Here is a 19,902-nt window from a genome sequence, read left to right as displayed (position 1 = left end):
TAACTAGATGATACCCCGTGCTCGTTGCTGCGGAATTTATATCTTCTACATTAAAAAAAAAACTTGAATGGACAACATATTTTTTCGATAAAGAGCGTTTCATTACTCAAAAAAATTAAACATTACACCTAGCCTCTGCATAACTAAGATGCACAAAGCCGTTCAAAGTCAAGTCTGAAATAAAAAGTATTTATAAAGAAAGACATAGAGAGTCAACTAAAATAAGCTTCATTGGCTTCAATCCGTCTGCAGCCACCCATGTTGGGTAATAAACTCCTTGCCCGTATTCTCCAACCATGTAAACATCTCCGTAAGGAGGTCTCGGTCCTCCAATCGTCGAAGTGGCGACCATAAACTGAGCAAAGTCGTACATCGGTAGATGACCTGCATAAGAGAAGAATTGTTATCACTAAAAACCTTGTTATTGTACATAGTTAAAGCGATCATACCACAGCAATCGCGCTCACTCTGATAAGCGTTTTATACCTAGGATCCACCACATTTAGCTAATTGCCAAAAAAAATTGATGAGGACATCCCTACTACACTACTACCTTCGTCATTGCAAGATGAAGACGATGCTGCTGTGAAGCTCAAGTTCAATGAAGTCAGGACTGGACCAATTACAAGGGCTCGTGCGAAGGTACTCAAACAACATGTGAACTTGTTCCTAAGTGATACTTTGATTGATGAGAACTTTATACTGCCTAAGTCCTCTTACTTATGTATGATCGGGTATGAAGAAGGAGCAAGTATCGAGAAGAAGAGGAGCAGCTGGACGTGAAGCTGGACATGGAGCTGGACATGAAGATGGACATGAATACATCCCATGGAAGCATGAGGGAGGAGAGGGAGGCATGCGCGAGGGAAGAAGACGAAGTCCAGTGCCGGCGTCAGGCCCGGTTTGACCGGCCACCAAGCCGGCGCGCCCGGTCCCCAGGCCGGTCCAACCGGACACCACGTCGGGTCAGCCCGGCGCCAACCGGATCTCCAACTGATGCCATCTGGGCGGGTGTACTGAGCCACCCGACCCGCACCCGGTCACCACCCGGTCCCTGGCCCGGTTGAAACCGGACCACCCGGTCCCTGACCCGGTTGACTGGCCCCCAGACCGGCCGAGTCCGGGTCTGTCTCTACCAGATCCAATCTGGGTTGGTTTTCTATGTATCTTTTCGACTCCTGTTCGTCCTGAACCCCTATATAAGTGCCCAGGACACCCCCAAATTAGGTTAAGACCATGTTTAAGATAAACCCTAGTTCATAGTTGATTGCTTTGCAACTCTATCGAATTTCTACACCATATTGCATTGATTTGGTGTATACCCTGAAAGTCTTGTGTGATCTGCTGTACCATTGGGAATTAGACGGTTGCAACTTACCGCTTCGTGGTCGGCGACTACGGGCGAAAGTGTGTGGAGTTGCGAATATCTTGCAGGGTTGAGAGCTGTTGCATTAGCGACAGGGACCAATCGAGAGACTTCGTTGCGTCATACAAGTTATCATCCACTTCATCATCGTATTATCTCCGTTGTGTTCATCACATGATCATCATCACCGTCGTGCTTACTGAGAAGATCGGGCAACCCCTTATCATCTTGGTATCAGATTTCAGTGTTTCCTCGGTAAGTCATCCACAATCCACCCCATAGTTGAGTTGTGAGTGTTTTCCTATCCAGAAAAAGCAATAAAAATTTAGGGTTAGGGTTTGCCATAGCCTTAGATTGCACTAATTTCGAGTTTTAGTTGCTTTTCGTAGTTGTTTTTGCGTTTCTTTTTCTTCCATCTAGTATTGTTAGGGTTTGTGTTTCCGCTATCATCTAGTTTCAGTTTTTGTTACTCCGAGTCCACATAGCGTATGTCAACACCCGTATTTTTAAGTCCAGATGCCTATTATGCCACAATCCCAGGATAATTGTTTTTGCGAGACATAATAGTTAAGTAGCATAGAGTCATCATTTATTACAACACATAATCATCTTACATCAATAGATCACATGATCCAATATTACACAAATAGTTGATCTACATGATCAACAAACATAACAAGTAGCGAAAGCGTAGTAGTAGTGGACTATCTATTCCACAGGCAACGCTTGACGTTAGAAGATGCTCCTAGTTATCGTAGACGTCCTGTTGTCCGTCATCCTGATACTGCTGCTCCTCTTCATAGTCTGACATTTGAATAGCCAGGGACACAGCCATGAGTACTTTAAAGTACTCGCAAACTAATACTAATGTAATTACTTATCAATTTTAATAAAGGGTGCTAAGCTCTAAGTTTATTTGCATAAAGCCAAGTTTAGTTCATAAACATTTAGTAAAGACTCCTCATTTTTTCTAGACTAACTCAAGTGGGAACATTAGTGTCATTCCCACAACTCAGTTGTGATTCAAGTCAATTCACCTTTCAATTCAACATTCCTTTTTAAGACAAAGTTCTGACAACGGAACAGTATGGCCTTTCCAATCGTCTGTACCCGTGGACACGGCTATTCGAATAGGTTTAACACTCTGCAGAGGTTGTACTCTTGTGCCACAACTTTTGATTACATCCGTCAGGGATAACCCTGAATCATCGTAACTCAGTACGCGGATCATCAACCATAACCTTTCACTTATATACTCTAGTACAGGCACCTCTCCCCATGAGCTTGGCCTCCCAGTGAAGACAAACCGTCAAACCGGGAACTGCACAGGGCTTGAGTCGTACATTCACCTCATATTCACATCATTTCACTTGCTACGGAGGCAGCCTCGGCATAACCCCTATGATGCTTGTTTAGAGGGAACCCATACTAAACTACACAAGCTTCTAGTTAAGCCCTACCCATAATCAGGTATTGGGGGGGGGGGGGTACTTGTATAATTGGAATGGTATCGCATCCGAACCCAATCATCAGTTTTCATCAAAATTCACCAAGTCATTCATGTCACATTCACCTTCAAAATCTTTCAAAGTCATTTCATTTCACATGTTCCCATCTAGAGTAGTCAATTTTCTTTATTTAGCAATAGCAACTAGTCATGAGGGGTGCTATCTAGCTTTGTTTGCTCTAGGCTAAATTTGATGCTCTTGTTCTATTCTAGACCAAGTGAATCATGAATCAAAAAGTAAACTTTGAAATACAAAGCAAAAATAATTGCAAGGTAAAAACATAGGGTAGGATCATTAAACATAGAGTAATATGTAATGGTGCCTTGCTCTTGTGGAGCTTTGCATTAGGGTGGCTTGCAAGAATATTAGCTTGCCTTGAGTGGGGTAGTGATCAAAGTTCTCTTCTTCCTCCTGAGAGTAGACTTCCTCCTCCTGGTACTCCTCGGTACTAGCGTCTATACACGAATACGAGGTATACAATCACCACACCAAACTTACATGCTAGGCTAAAACACACCAAAGGTTCACACAAGCTTATTCTAGCATCACATCATTCATGGCATGGGAGTTGACTTGGTTTTCTTTTAAAGAAAAATAGTTTCCTCTCATTACAATTATTTCTATGGTTTGCTATTTAATTCTTTGGAGAAAATAATTTCCTCTCATTGAATCCTATTAAGATTTAATCTCTTCAAATAATAATAAGGTATGAATATATGTTGACCAAGGTCAACACCTCATATCTATTATTTGAGAGTATGATTTAAATGAGGTGCTACACCTCATGCATTTTAATAATAGCATGGTAATGATTTAATATCACTAAGTAATAAAATATGAGGTTCATTAGGCTAAGGTCATTACCTCTTATTGAATTACTTAGGATCAAGATTTAAATGAGAGAGTAGCTCTCATACTATTTAAATAAATTGATTCCAATGAGTTAAATGGACTAGAAATGGCTCTATAGCCATTATTTTGCTCTAGTCCATGATCATGCAAAACAACTATGTTATATTTTTGCATAAACAATTATAATACATCAAATGTTATGTATGAGAGTTGGAATCAACTCAAAATCACTTATGGTTGAATTTTAAATAATGTTTGATGTTTGAAAAGGCCCTGCCTTGTTATTTTTACTATTTGAAATCTGCAGTGAATCTGAGGGTGAGGCCAGTGGGGTTGTTTAGATAATTTCACAAGATTTCCAAATATATAAAATTTGCTGGATTTGGTTTAGTAGATTTGAAACTATTCAAATTTGAAAAAAGTGCCAGTATTGAAATTCTAACAAATCCAGAAATTTGAATTCAAACGAGCGGGCCTAGGCGGGAAAGAAGCTGGGCCGCAGCGGGGGAGAGAAGTTGGGCCAGCCCATCTGCGCGTCTCGCGCGAGTGGGCTGCCTGACAGTGGGGCCCGCTGTCAGCGGCTAACTTAACGTGAAACGGTACGAGGGACAGGAGGCGTTGGATTACAACGCGATCGTGCGGTGCACGAGCATCGTCGTCTCTAACGAGATGTCGTGGTTCTGGCGGCGAGCCTAGGGGGTCGGAGGGCCTACCGACGTTCCCGCGGTTCATGGTGAGGTGCGCGGCGACGTTGGTGATGACGACGAGGCGACTGGTACAAGTGGCGAGGCGTGGGGAAGCTCCAATCGACGGCGATGATCTCCGGGTACTGGCGGGCTCCAGCGACGAATTGAGGCTACTCCGGCGACAATTGAGTGGGAGAATGGGTCGAGGAGAAGCAGGGAAGGGAGGAGAAGCTGATGGTGTGAAGAGTTGGGGTGCGGGGCTGCTCTATTTATAGCGGAGGAGGTGACTGGCGGGTGCCCGTGGAGGTCGAGCATGGCGCGGCGGTTACAGGGCGCGAAGGGGCAAGGCAAGGACGGCGTTGTGTAGGCGGCATCATGGCGATGCTCAACGGCTAGCTGGCGCAGCAAAAGCATGAAGGGATTGATCGGGAGCGTGCAGTGACTGCCACGGTACTGGCGGCGGAAAGTCGACGAGGACGACGGCGACGGTGCATGCACGTGTATTTGAGGATGTCTACGTACGAGCTAGAGGGTGTAGTGGTGTCGCTTGATGTAGAAGGAGAGGGGTAGGGAGGTACTGAGGCGATGGGGCGAGCGGCGCTCTGGCGCGTCCAGTACGCGGTGAGCGCGCGTGCTGGCGTGCACTGGCATGGTTCTGGGCGTCTGGGCGCGCTCTGGCCTGGCCAATGCCAGCCTCTCGCGTGCCAGGGCCGTGCACCGTGATGATCAGCAAGGTCTGGGGATTCTTCAGGACAAGGTAAAAGGTAGAGGAGAGGAGCAGAGAAAGAGGGGGCATGTTGGCCGGCATGAGCACGGCATGGTGAGGAAAGTGCTCTCTCCTCACTTTAATCAGCAAGGGCAAGTACATGGCTTGATGCAGGAGACACAGAGGAGTTATGATCATCTCTTTTGGAAAGGGGTTTAGTCGAAAAACCTCTGGATAAAAGGATGTGTGTGTAATCCAGAAAGTTGCCTGCCAAGTGCTCGATGAAATGGCCGCATGAAGCTTTTTGTTGAATTTTGAAATTCTTTTGGTGAAGTTGATTCAAATATTATAGAGAGTAGAATGGTGGTGGTGGTGTGCATTTTGGTGCTAGTTTGCAAGATTTCGAAATTGAGGTGATCTACACTTTGTTCTCATGTTGCATCTTGTCTCAATTATAATGGTCAAACTAGGCAGAGTCAACACCACTGGTCAACATAAAAAATGTTCACCTTGACATGGTCTTGGATGGGGTGGAAATAAGTGAGGGGTTTTAGTTTAGGAATCTTCCAAACCAGGGGTGCAAAGTGGACATGATATTAAAAAGGGGAAAAGTGACCATTATCCTATGTAAGTGAAAATGGAATTTTCCTTTGATTTGATTTTTGTTTCTTTGATGCAATTGTGTTTGTTATTGATATATAAGTGTTTCACAATCAATGGCACAAGCAATGATGGCCTTGGTTAGAGTTTTGCATATTGAGCTATATGTGTATGTGAGTGATATGTGCAATATTCCATTTCTTTTATTTTTCTCTATATGGGGTTCTTTGATCATGTACTAGGGTTTAAGCTCAAATGATCAACACATAAACACTCATCATGGCAATGGCTCACAATAAAGAATGCACACTATGCATAATACTATATGTAGCACTTGATGCATGATAAAAGTTTTTGTTAGTTGTGAATTTTGAGTATTTGAAATTCCATATCTTTATTTATTTGGTTGAAACTTGGGATGTTACAAACCCTTCCCCCTTACAAAAGATCTTGTCCCGAGATCTTAAAGAAAACTAGGTACTAAAGAGATCTGGGTATTCAGTCCTCATGAAGTCTTCTCTCTCTCAAGTGGCTTCTTCTTCGGTATGGTTACTCCATTGGATCTTCAGAAACTTGATACTTCTGGTGCGGGTGGTTCTGAAAGCTTCTTCTAAGATGCGAATAGGCACTTCGCGATAGGTCAAGTCTGAGTTGATATCCACTACTCGGTGATCGATGTTCTTGAAAACCTCGGTCTTTTCCGGCACTTCCAAGCATTTCCGGAGCAATGAGATGTGAAACACATTGTGTACCGCTGACATTTCTTTCGGTAATTCCATTTGATAAGACAATTCTCCTCGGTGACTCGGTACTTTGAATGGTCCAACATAGCGGGGTGCAAGCTTTCCTCTAAGCTGGAATCTCTGCATTCCTTTAAGGGGTGATACCTTGAGATACACAAACTCTCCGATCTCGAAGGTCATCTCTCGGCGTCTCTTGTCAGCGTAGCTCTTCTGCCTTGATTGGGCTGTCTTGAGGTACTCGCGAATCTTGTGCACCTTCTCTTCAGCTTCTCGGAGAATATCTGGTCCAAACACTTGGCTCTCTCTGACTTCCGACCAATTCAGAGGGGTAGGGCACTTCCTTCCGTACAGTGCTTCAAAGGGGGCCATTTGCAAACTAGCTTGATAGCTGTTGTTGTACGAAAATTCTGCGTAAGGTAGATAGTCTTCCCACTTGGATCCATACTCAAGCACACATGTTCTCAACATGTCCTCAAGTATCGGATTGACTCTTTCAGTCTGTCCATCAGTCTGCGGGTGATAGGCGGTGCTGAAATTCAGCTGGGTTCCTAGTCCTTCATGTACTTTCTGCCAGAATCTTGAGGTGAATTGGGATCCTCTATCTGACATGATTGACTTCGGCATTCCGTGCAGGCTGACTATCCTTGAGATATATAATTCAGCGAGTCTGGGTCCTTGATAGGTGGTCTTGACGGGGATGAAATGAGCGACCTTGGTGAATCTATCGACCACTACCCAAATAGAATCATTTCCTTTACTAGATTTGGGCAATCCGGTGATGAAGTCCATTCCTACCGAATCCCACTTCCATTCGGGAATCTGCAGTGGCTGCAGCAATCCTGCGGGTCGTTGATGTTCTGCTTTGACTCTCTGACAGATATCACACTTGGCGATGTAGCTTCCAATTTCTCTCTTCATTCCATGCCACCAAAATTGTTCCTTCAAGTCTTGGTACATCTTGGTTCCTCCGGGATGAATGGAGTAAAGGGTGTCATGGGCTTCCTTCAGGATAACTTGCTTCAACTCTGAATCTGACGGCACACATAGGCGTCTGTTGTACCAAAGTACTCCTTCTTCATCTTCGGTGAATCCCGGTGCCTTTCCTGCAGCTATTTGGCTCTTGATTCCGTCAATGCTAGCATTTCCCTTATGGGCTTCCTTTATCTGACTAATAAAGGTAGGTTGGAGTTCAATGCTTGCGAGGAATCCTTCACTAACTAGCTCCATTCTAAACTGCTAAAATTCTTGATGCAAACTAGGTTACTCTTCTGCGATCATGGAGTTTAACTGACACGGCAGTCTACCAAGGCATCCGCTACCACATTGGCCTTGCCGGGGTGATAGTGAATTTCCATATCATAATCCTTGATTAACTCTAACCATCTTCTCTGCCTCATATTCAGCTCCTTCTGGGTGAAGATATACTTCAAGCTCTTGTGATCCGAATAGATCTCGCATCGATTACCCATGAGGTAATGACGCCATACTTTTAGGGCTAATACAACTGCTGCAAGCTCTAAGTCATGGGTTGGATAATTCTGCTCATGTTGCTTCAGTTGCCTAGACAGATATGATATCACTTTGCCTTCTTGCATCAACACACATCCAAGACCAATCTTGGAGGCGTCACAATACACGTCAAATGGCTTGGTGATGTCCGGCATGATCAATATTGGGGCTTTGGTTAACCTTGTCTTCAGCTTCTGGAAGCTCTTTCACATTTGTCAGTCCATTCAAACTTCTTGTCCTTCTTCAACAGTTGAGTCATTGGTCTTGCTATGCTTGAGAATCCTTCAACAAATCTGCGGTAGTATCCGGCTAATCCGAGAGATGCACGGACTTCAGTCTGAGTGGTTGGGGCTGTCCATTCTGTAACGGTCTTGATCTTTGCGGGATCAACGGCAATTCCTCCTGCAGACAAGATGTGTCCCAGGAATCCTACTTCCTTCAACCAAAACTCACACTTGCTGAACTTGGCATACAACGTGTGCTGTCTAAGGGTTTCTAGGATGATCTCCAGGTGTTGCTCATGTTCCTCCTCGGACTTGGAGTAGATTAGGATGTCATCGATGAAAACAACGACGAACTTGTCCAAGAAGTTCATGAACATCTTATTCATGAGGTTCATGAAGTAAGCGGGGGCATTGGTCAATCCAAATGACATGACGTTGTACTCATACAACCCATATCTGGTGGTAAAGGCAGTTTTGGGGATATCCGTTGCACGAATCTTCAGTTGATGATAACCAGTTCTAAGATCAATCTTAGAGAACACGGTGGCACCGGTCAACTGGTCAAACAACTCTTCTATCTTTGGCAAGGGGTATTTGTTCTTGATGGTGACATCGTTAAGCTTACGGTAATCCGTACATAAACGGTTGGCACCATCCTTCTTATCCACAAACAAAACTGGTGATCTCAGGGTGATCCACTTGGTTGGATCAAACCTTTGGCTAGCATATCATCTAGTTGCTTCTTCAGCTCCACTAACTCTGCCGGGTTCATGTTGTATGCTCTCTGGGCTATGGGTCCGGTTCCAGGGATTAACTCAATGATAAACTCGATATCCCGATCTGGGGGCATACCGGGTAGATCATCAGGAAACACATCAAGGTATCTAAAGACGACCCTGATCTAATCCAAGGTGGGCTTGGCTAAACTCTAGTTGTAGGTAAACTTTCTGGGCTGTCTTTCAGATATGTGTTCTACTAACACTCCGGTGCTACTAGTCATGGTGATGGCCTGCTTGGCACAATCAATCAATCCATGATGTTTGGACATCCAATCCATACCCAGTACTACTTCCAAACCTTTTGCTCCCAGAACAATCAAATTTGCATAAAAATCTATTTCATAAATTCTGATGGGTACATCTTTGCAAATTTTTCTAGATTTTGTAGTTGAACCAGGTATTTGAACTATCATTACATGCTTCAAACTGATGGGTTGAATCTTACTAGTGCATGCAAAATCTTCAGTAACAAACGAATGCGATGCTCCAGAATCAAACAACACTCTTGCAGGTATGGAATTAACAGAGAACATACCCAGCACGACATCTGGCGCTTCCTGGGCTTCTTCCGCACTCATGTGAAAGAGGCGGCCGCTTCGGTTGTTGGGGTTGTTGGGGTTGTTGGGGGCAAACTTCTTGCCGTTGGTGACACGGCGTTGCTGCTAAGCAGGTGCAGCGGTGTTGGCAGCAATCTTGGCTAACCTTTTGGGGCACTCGTTGGAGTAGTGTCCCACAATTCCACATTCGTAGCAGTTGATTGCGGCCTTGTCCTTGGGAGTGATGGGGATAGCGTTGCTCCCAGTCCTCGAAGCAGTGTTGGAGTTATTGGGGTTGCTGTTGCCGGGGGCTCTCATCGGGGCGCGGTTGAAGTGGTTGGTGTTGGCATGGTGGGGGTTGTTGTGGTTGTTGTTGTGGCCTCCTGGCCTAGGGTGTCCTCAACTCCGGTTTTGAAAACCCGGACGTGGCATCTGCATCTGGGGCTTGTTGTTTCTTGGGGCAAACCCTCCGCTTGAGCTGGGGCGATACCGTGGGGTATTGCTGGGCCCACTCTGGTGCATCATGCGGCGTTTGCGGTTCTCATTGGCTTGGTTGAGTTTCCCTTCCATCTGGATGGCTGAGTCAACCAGGGCTTCAAGGTCAGCAAAAGGAATGTTGACCAGCACAGTCTGCATCTCATCGTGCAGTCCGTTCAGGAATCTCTCCTTCCTCTTCTCGGTGGTGTCGGTCTCATCCGGGGCGTACCTTGATAGAGTGAGGAATCTGTCGTGGTATTCCACCACGGTCATTATGCCCTGCTTGAGTTCCCTGAACTCGTCCCTCATCTTCTTGATCAGACCCGGTGGCACGTGATACTTGCTGAACTTGAGCTTGAAATCTGCCCAAGTCATCATTTGTCCGGCATTCAATGCACGGGCACTCGTCCACCAGGCTCGTGCAGGTCCTGCCAAGTAGTGCGTAGCAAACAGCACCTTATCATTGGCTTCCACTCCGGCCACTTCAAGATTGTTCTCCATTGTTTGGAGCCAATCATCAGCGTCAAGGGGTTCTTCAGTCTTGCTGAACACAGGTGGGTTAGTGTTCTGGAAGTTCTTCAGTTTGGATCCCGGGTGATCATGGTTTCCATGGCCTTCGTTGTTCTGAGCGATCTGTTGCAGCGCGGCGATATTGGCTTGCCTTTCAGCTCTTTCAACCTCTCTATTTGTCATCATCATCTGCAACATTTGCATTATTGCATCCTGATTGGTGCTGCGAGTTGGAGGTGCCATCTGAACATGGGGATAGATCATGAAACGAGAGGGAAATTTCTATGGCTTATTTTTGGGTAAAGATCAAAGTTTAAAACTTGAGTTCTTGATATGATGAAAATAAACACACTTTTATTCATTCAAGGAGCACACATTACAAACTAACACACCGGATGGTTTGAAGAACCATTTCACCGTTCTACGATACAAGGGACCGATACAACTCACGCCTACTCAAGTGCTCATGGGAAACTACTCTTCATCAACATTGATTGGGAAGGTATTATCCATCCCGGCTTCTAGGTGCTCATAGCCATCCACGTAGGGGTGGAAGGCCAGGTCTTCGTCTTCCTCTTCTTCATAGTCATCATCGTTGCTCACATAGGAGTATCCATCTCCCTGGATGTCTTCTCCCTCGCCTTCTCCCTCCAGTTCCTGGAGCTGTTCGGCCTGGGCTTCGACAGTCTCCTTCAGTGAGGCTATCTTTGCCTTGAGGCGGTGGATGGTGTAGTCCTTCTTCGCGTTCAGGCGGCGAAGAGTCCTGCGCTCCTTCGCGATGAACTTGATGGTCTCGGCCTGCTGAGCCAGCTGGAGGTAGGTGTGGTTGGCGTAGGCGCGGGAGTTGTCCAGCTCTGTGCGAGTCTCGCATAGCATGAAGTCGAGGTGGTCCACATGATGCCTCAGCACGGGGTTGAACGGCAGGTTCAGGGGTACTCCAAGGGAGTTGTGCCTTGCGAGGTGAGCAAAGCGTTCCCCTTGGATGGCCATCGCGTTCTGCCCGCACAGATGGACGAGTGCTTCCTGCAGAGCGCGTGCGAGTCCGTCCGCCCAGTTGTCCTCCCTAAGAGAGAACTGGATCCTTCAGAACATGGGGGACTCAGGCTTCCCGCGGAGGTCGGCCATGATGACCCACTGCAGCTTTCCTCTGGGCTGGTCGTTGACTTGACCCCCGTAGAACTCAGGAGGCGAGCGTCCAAGAATCTCCGAGAGGGCATGAAGGTCCCTTTCGAAGATCATGTCTCCGCCATTCCCTAGCTGTTAAACCTCGGTCTGGATGAACAGCTCCATCTGTAGAGGAATTTGATGAGTAAGTTAGAGAAGTGCAAGTGTTCAAAATTTTAAGTAACTTAAGGAAAATCATGAATTTATTATTTTGAAAAGATCTCAAAGATAAGGGTGTGAATAGGTTTTCGTAACTATTCACTTTATTGAATTTGAAACTAAGTTTTTCAGATGTCCATTCTAACTAGGGTCTCCTAAGGTCAACCAATGGCTCTGATACCAACTTGTCAACACCCGGATTTTTAAGTCCAGATGCCTATTATGCCATACCTCGCAATCCCAGGATAATTGTTTTTGCGAGACATAATAGTTAAGTAGCATAGAGTCATAATTTATTACAACACATAATCGTCTTACAACAATAGATCACATGATCCAATATTACACAAATAGTTGATCTACATGATCAACAAACATAACAAGTAGCGGAAGCGTAGTAGTAGTGGACTATCTATTCCACAGGCAACGCTTGACGTTAGAAGATGCTCCTAGTTATCGTAGACGTCTTGTTGTCCGTCATCCTGATACTGCTGCTCCTCTTTGTAGTCTGGCATTTGAATAGCCAGGGACACAGCCATGAGTACTTTAAAGTACTCGCAAACTAATACTAATGTAATTACTTATCAATTTTAATAAAGGGTGCTAAGCTCTAGGTTTATTTGCATAAAGCCAAGTTTAGTTCATAAACATTTAGTAAAGACTCCTCATTTTTTTATAGACTAACTCAAGTGGGAACATTAGTGTCATTCCCACAACTCAGTTGTGATTCAAGTCAATTCACCTTTCAATTCAACATTCCTTTTTAAGACAAAGTTCTGACAACGGAACAGTATGGCCTTGCCAATCGTCCGTAACCGTGGACACGGCTATTCGAATGGGTTTAACACTCTGCAGAGGTTGTACTCGTGTGCCACAACTTTTTATTACATCCGTCAGGGATAACCCTGAATCATCGTAACTCAGTACGCGGATCATCAACCATAACCCTTCACTTATATACTCTAGTATAGGCACCTCTCCCCATTAGCTTGGCCTCCCAGTGAAGACAAACCGTCAACCCGGGAACTGCACAGGGCTTGGGTCGTACATTCACCTCATATTCACATCATTTCACTTGCTACAAAGGCAGCCTCGGCATAGCCCCTATGATGCTTGTTTAGAGGGAACCCATACTAAACTACACAAGCTTCTAGTTAAGCCCTACCCATATATAATCAGGTATTGTGGGGGTACTTGTATAATTGGAATGGTATCGCATCCGAACCCAATCATCAGTTTTCATCAAAATTCACCAAGTCATTCATGTCACATTCACCTTCAAAATCTTTCGAAGTCATTTCTTTTCACATGTTCCCATCTAGAGTAGTCAATTTTATTTATTTAGCAATAGCAACTAGTCATGAGGGGTGCTATCTAGATTTGTTTGCTCTAGACTAAATTTGATGCTCTTGTTCTATTCTAGACCAAGTGAATCATGAATCAAAAAGTAAACTTTGAAATACAAAGCAAAAATAATTGCAAGGTAAAAACATAGGGTAGGATCATTAAACATAGAGTAATATGTAATGGTGCCTTGCTCTTGTGGAGCTTTTCATTAGGGCGGCTTGCTAGAATATTAGCTTTCCTTGAGTGGCGTAGTGATCAAAGTTCTCTTCTTCCTCCTGAGAGTAGACTTACTCCTCCTGGTACTCCTCGGTACTAGCGTCTATACACGAATACGAGGTATACAATCACCACACCAAACTTACATGCTAGGCTAAAACACACCAAAGGTTCACACAAGCTTATTCTAGCATCACATCATTCATGGCATGGGAGTTTACTTGGTTTTCTTTTAAAGAAAAATAGTTTCCTCTCATTACAAATATTTCTTTGGTTTGCTATTTAATTCTTTGGAGAAAATAATTTCCTCTCATTGAATCCTATTAAGATTTAATCTCTTCAAATAATAATAAGGTATGAATATATGTTGACCAAGGTCAACACCTCATATCAAGATTTAAATGAGAGAGTAGCTCTCATACTATTTAAATAAATTGATTCCAATGAGTTAAATGGACTAGAAATGGCTCCATAGCCATTATTTTGCTCTAGTCCATGATCATACAAAACAACTATGTTATCTTTTTTGCATAAACAATTAGAATACATCAAATGTGATGTATGAGAGTTGGAATCAACTCAAAATCAATTATGGTTGAATTTTAAATAATGTTTGATGTTTGAAAAGGCCCTGCCTGGTTATTTTTACTATTTAAATTGTGCAGTGAATCTGAGGGTGAGGCCAGTGGGATTGTTTAGATAATTTCACAAGCTTTCCAAATATATAAAATTTGCTGGATTTGGTTCAGTAGATTTGAAACTATTCAAATTTGAAAACAGTGCCAGTATTGAAATTCTAACAAATCCAGAAATTTGAATTCAAACGAGCGGGCCTAGGCGGGAAAGAAGCTAGGCCACAGCGGGGGAGAGAAGTTGGGCCAGCCCATCTGCGCATCTCGCGCGGGTGGGCTGCCTGACAGTGGGGCCCGCTGTCAGTGGCTAACTTAACGCGAAACGGTACGAGGGACAGGAGGCGTTGGATTAGAATGCGATCGTGCGGTGCACGAGCATCGTCGTCTCCGACGAGATGCCATTGTTCTGGCGGCGAGCCTAGGGGGTCGGAGGGCCTACCGGCGTTCCCGCGGTCGACGGCGAGGTGCGCGGCGACGTTGGTGATGACGACGAGGCGACTGGTACAAGTGGTGAGGCGTGGGGAAGCTCCAATCGACGGCGATGATCTCCGGGTACTGGCGGGCTCCGGCGACGAATTGAGGCTACTCTGGCGACGATTGAGTGGGGGACTGGGTCGAGGAGAAGCAGGGAAGGGAGGAGAAGCTGATGGTGTGAAGAGTTGGGGTGCGGGGCTGCTCTATTTATAGCGGAGGAGGTGACTGGCGGGTGCCCGTGGAGGTCGAGCATGGCGCGGCGGTTCCAAGGCGCGAAGGGGCAAGGCAAGGACGGCGTTGTGGAGGCGGCATCATGGCGATGCTCAACGGCTAGCTAGCGTAGCAAAAGCATGAAGTGATCGATCGGGAGCGTGCAGTGACTGCCACGGTACTGGCGGCGGAAAGTCGACGAGGACGACGGCGATGGTGCATGCGCGTGCATTTGAGGATCTCTACGAGCTAGAGGGTGTAGTGGTGTCGCTTGATGTAGAAGGAGAGGGGTAGGGAAGTACTGAGGCGATGGGGCGAGCGGCGCTCTGGCGCGTCCAGTACGCGGTGAGCGCGTGTGCTGGCGTGCACTGTTCTGGGTGTCTGGGCGCGCTCTGGCCTGGCCAATGCCAGCCTCTTGCGTGCCAGGGCCGTGCACCGTGATGATCAGCAAGGTCTGGGGATTCTTTAGGACAAGGTAAAAGGTAGAGGAGAGGAGCAGAGAAAGAGGGGGCATGTTGGCCGGCATGAGCACGACATGGTGAGGAAAGTGCTCTCTCCTCACTTTAATCAGCAAGGGCAAGTACATGGCTTGATGCAGGAGACACAGAGGAGTGATGATCATCTCTTTTGGAAAGGGGTTTAGTCGAAAAACCTCTGGATAAAAGGATGTGTGTGTAATCTAGAAAGTTGACTGCCAAGTGCTCGATGAAATGGCCGCATGAAGCTTTTTGTTGAATTTTGAAATTCTTTTGGTGAAGTTGATTCAAATATTATAGATAGTAGAATGGTGGTGGTGGTGTGCATTTTGGTGCTAGTTTGCAAGATTTCGAAATTGAGGTGATCTACACTTTGTTCTCATGTTGCATCTTGTCTCAATTATAATGGTCAAACTAGGCAGAGTCAACACTACTGGTCAACATAAAAAATGTTCACCTTGACATGGTCTTGGATGAGGTGGAAATAAGTGAGGGGTTTTATTTTAGGAATCTTCCAAACCAGGGGTGCAAAGTGGACATGATATTAAAAAGGGGCAAAGTGACCATTATCCTATGTAAGTGAAAATGGAATTTTCCTTTGATTTGATTTTTGTTTCTTTGATGCAATTGTGTTTGTTATTGATATATAAGTGTTTCACAATCAATGGCACAAGCAATGATGGCCTTGGTTAGAGTTTTGCATATTGAGCTATATGTGTATGTGAGTGATATGTGCAATATTCCATTTCTTTTATTTTTCTCTATATGGGGTTCTTTGATCATGTACTAGGGTTTAAGCTCAAATGATCAACACATAAACACTCATCATGGCAATGGCTCACAATAAAGAATGCACAATATGCATAATACTATATGTAGCACTTGATGCATGATAAAAGTTTTTGTTAGTTGTGAATTTTGAGTATTTGAAATTCCATATCTTTATTTATTTGGTTGAAACTTGGGATGTTACAGCGTACAATGTGCTTGTCCCAACCATAGACACAGCCTTTCGATATAAGTGGCTAGGAACTTCCCCTGAAGAGACTAGTTTTACCACTCGACAGACTGCTCGTTAGGGTTTTGGTGCTTTGCAATTTCTGTTGGCCGTGTTATCAAGGAGTTGAGTCATAAAATCAAAAAAAGAGAAAGAAAATAGAAAGGAAGCAAAAAGAGCTCATAGCTGCGTGTGTTACACAGAGAAAATCCAAAAACAAAAAGTAAAGTGCTAGTAAGATTCAAGTGAAGGCCTAGTTTACTTTTCTGCACCTGTAGTTGAGCAATCTTGTGCCTGTTTCGTTGAGCTTTGCTAGTGTCTCTCGAGTGCATTGCAACCTTTTCATCCATATAGTTGCATTGCCACATTTATCGCCTTGTGTGAGTATCATTGGTTGTCTACGGTCAGTGCTAGACCTTGTTATTGGTGCAAATAGGTAGCCCACCTACAGCCCCACATATATCCTGCTTTGTCGTGTGATTTGTTCTTATACCCTTGATATCTGCTTCGCTATATACGTGCACTAGTTGTCACTACAAGTGGTAAGCAACACTAATTCACTTTGGAGCGGTAAGATTTCCTTTTCTTGTCAGTTTGCGTGAGTTGTGAGAGTACCACCCAAGATTTTTGTTTTAGTGCACTAATCTACTAACCATGTCTTCTAGTGATGAGAAAAATTGTTAACCAGAAAAACAAGGATGCTGCTGATGTGATGACATGGAGGGAGTATGAAGCTCTTCGTAATGAGATGCGACGTGAATTCCGCACTCAGGATGAAGAACTTAAGGGGGCCGTTCGGGAGGTTGCCCAGAAGCTAGATGCTACTAATGATACCGTCAACAAAATGCAAGATCAAATGACGGATATTCAGCGTAGTATTCAAGCGTTAACTCTAGCTGTTGATAATCTGACCCTACAACAACAACAGGAAGATGAAGATGTTGAGCTTCAAGATGAAGCACCTGGTGTTGGTCGTGGTGTTGGACGTGGTAACCGTGGTCGTGGTTTTGTTGAACTCGGAGCTCGCCATGCTTATCCACAACAGCAAGACGATGGTTTGGGTAAGCCAAAGTTCTCAATACCCAAATTTGAAGGAGGTGCTGATGTTAAAGAATACCTCACTTGGGAGCTGAAAATTGAGAAGTTGTGGCGTCTACATGACTATACTGAAGATAGGAAGGTTAAACTTGCTTCCTCTGAATTTGATGGCTATGCATTGCGTTGGTGGGATGGAGCTACACGTGCTCGTCGGGAAGAGAACGAATTGCTAGTTCTTACATGGCGCGAGATGAAGGCCATTATGCAAGCTCGTTTTGTTCCCACTAATTATTTGCGATCTATATATGATAAGTTGACCCTCTTGAGACAAGGTGTGAAGACTGTTGATACTTATTTCATGGAGATGGAGATGCTTATGCAGCGTGGCTGTGTCCATGAGTCACTTCAGATGACAATGCAGCGTTTTCTACATGGTTTGAAGTATGATATCAAAGGCATTGTTCGTTATCATAGTTACACTACTATGAATGAGTTGCTACATCATGCAAGAGAAGCTGAAGCACAGTTAGCTGAAGAAGCACAAATCAAAGGTCGTGCTACGGGAGCTGGGAGCTACACGCCTAGGGCGCCTCCATCTACGGCGCCGGCGCCATCTTCGCGCTCCACACCTTTTCCTACTTCGTCTAGCAAGCCGGTCTCCAATGTGTCCAACACAAAGAAGTCTGAATTTGCTGCAAGTACAAGTGGTTCTAGCATGTCTACTGCACGTAACCGTGATATGGCTTGTCATACATGTGGTGGCAAGGGTCACTTCAAGAGAGATTGTCCTAACCACAAGGTCATGATTATTAATGAGGACAATGAATATGAGACTGGAGATGATGCTGATCCGTATGCTCCAGAAGATGATGACTATGACAGTGATGGTGTAGATGCTTATCCGTATGAAGCTTGCACTATTGTAGTGTCTCAGCGTGCTCTTAATGTGCTGCCAAGTGCATCTACTCAGCGCTGCAATTTATTCCAAACAAAGGCACTAGTTGGTCCTGATAAAGCTTGCAAGGTTTTTATTGATGGTGGGAGTTGCCGCAATTTAGCAAGAAAGGAGTTGTGTACCAAGCTAAAACTGAAGTATCTACCGCACCCGCATCCATACTATATTCAGTGGTTGAGCGAAAATGGTGAGATGAAGGTAAACCACATGGTGCGTGTTGATTTTGAGATTGGACCGTATAAGGATTCCATTGATTTTGATGTGGTTTCTATGACGGTGTGTCACCTACTATTGGGTCGGACATGGCTCTATGACCATTCTGTGCAACACAATGGCCGTGCCAATACATATCACTTGGAGTTCAAGGGCAAGAAAATCAACTTGCAGCCTATATCACCATAGCAAATTGTCAATGGGACTCGTCAAAAAGTTGAAGTAAACTTGGAGGGTGCACCTATAGATAGGCGAGAGAATTGTAATGCCGTGAGTGATATAACGAAAAGTGAGAGAGTGAATTCCTTAGTCTTATTAGCCACCAAAGAGGACATGAGATAATTTAGTGAGGATCCTACAGCCATACCTATTGTGCTCATGTACAAGGGTGAGGTTTTGGTTTCTAACGATATGACCCCTATTTCTCTTGGTCTTTCTAATGTTTTGCAGGAATTCAGCGATTGTTTCCGGAGGACGTACCAGCTGGATTACCACCATTGCATGGTATTGAGCATCAAATTGACTTGATCCCTGGAGCTTCGCTGCCCAATAGGGCACCATATAGAACGAACCTAGAAGAGATGAAGGAGATACAAAAGCAAGTACAAGCGCTACTTGACAAAGGTTATATTCGCATAAGCCTTAGTCCTTGTGTTGTTCATGTTATTTTAGTTCCTAAGAAAGATGGTACATGGCGCATGTGTGTAGATTGTAGAGCCATAAACAACATTTCTATTCGATATCGTCATCCTATTCCCCGTTTGGAGGATATGTTAGATGAATTAAGTGGTGCTGATGTTTTCTCTAAAATTGATTTGCGTAGTGGTTATCATCAAATTAGGATGAAAGAGGGGGATGAATGGAAAACAGCCTTTAAAACAAAATTTGGTTTATATAAGTGGTTAGTAATGCCTTTTGGTTTAGCTAATGCACCTAGCACTTTCATGAGACTGATGAACCATGTTGTGCTTGATTTTATTGGCAAGTTTGTGGTTGTGTACTTTGATGACATATTAATCTACAGCCGCAATGAATCTGATCATACTATGCATATTCGACATGTTTTGCAAGTGTTGCGTGATAATAAACTCTATGGTAATCTTGAGAAGTGCACATTTTGCAAAGATAAGGTCATATTTCTGGGTTATGTTGTCTCTAAGCATGGAGTAGAAGTTGATGTGTCTAAAATTGAAGCCATTCAAAATTGGCCTACTCCCATGAATGTTAGTCAAGTAAGAAGTTTTCATGGTCTAGCTGGGTTCTATAGAAGATTTGTGCCCAATTTTAGTACTATTGCTGCACCTTTGAATGAATTAACTAAAAAGGGTGTTGCATTAGAGTGGGGCGCAGCCCAAGATCATGCTTTTGATGAACTAAAAAGATTGTTAACTTCTGCACCATTGCTTGCACTTCCTGATTTCAATAAGCAATTTGAGATTGAATGTGATGCTAGTGGTATTGGAATTGGTGGTGTGTTGATGCATGAGGGTCGCCCAATTGCATATTTTTCTGAGAAACTATCTGG

Source organism: Lolium rigidum, unplaced genomic scaffold (assembly GCF_022539505.1).
Source record: "Lolium rigidum isolate FL_2022 unplaced genomic scaffold, APGP_CSIRO_Lrig_0.1 contig_14241_1, whole genome shotgun sequence".
Classification (NCBI taxonomy): Eukaryota; Viridiplantae; Streptophyta; class Magnoliopsida; order Poales; family Poaceae; genus Lolium; species Lolium rigidum.
This window is presented reverse-complemented; position numbering follows the sequence as displayed.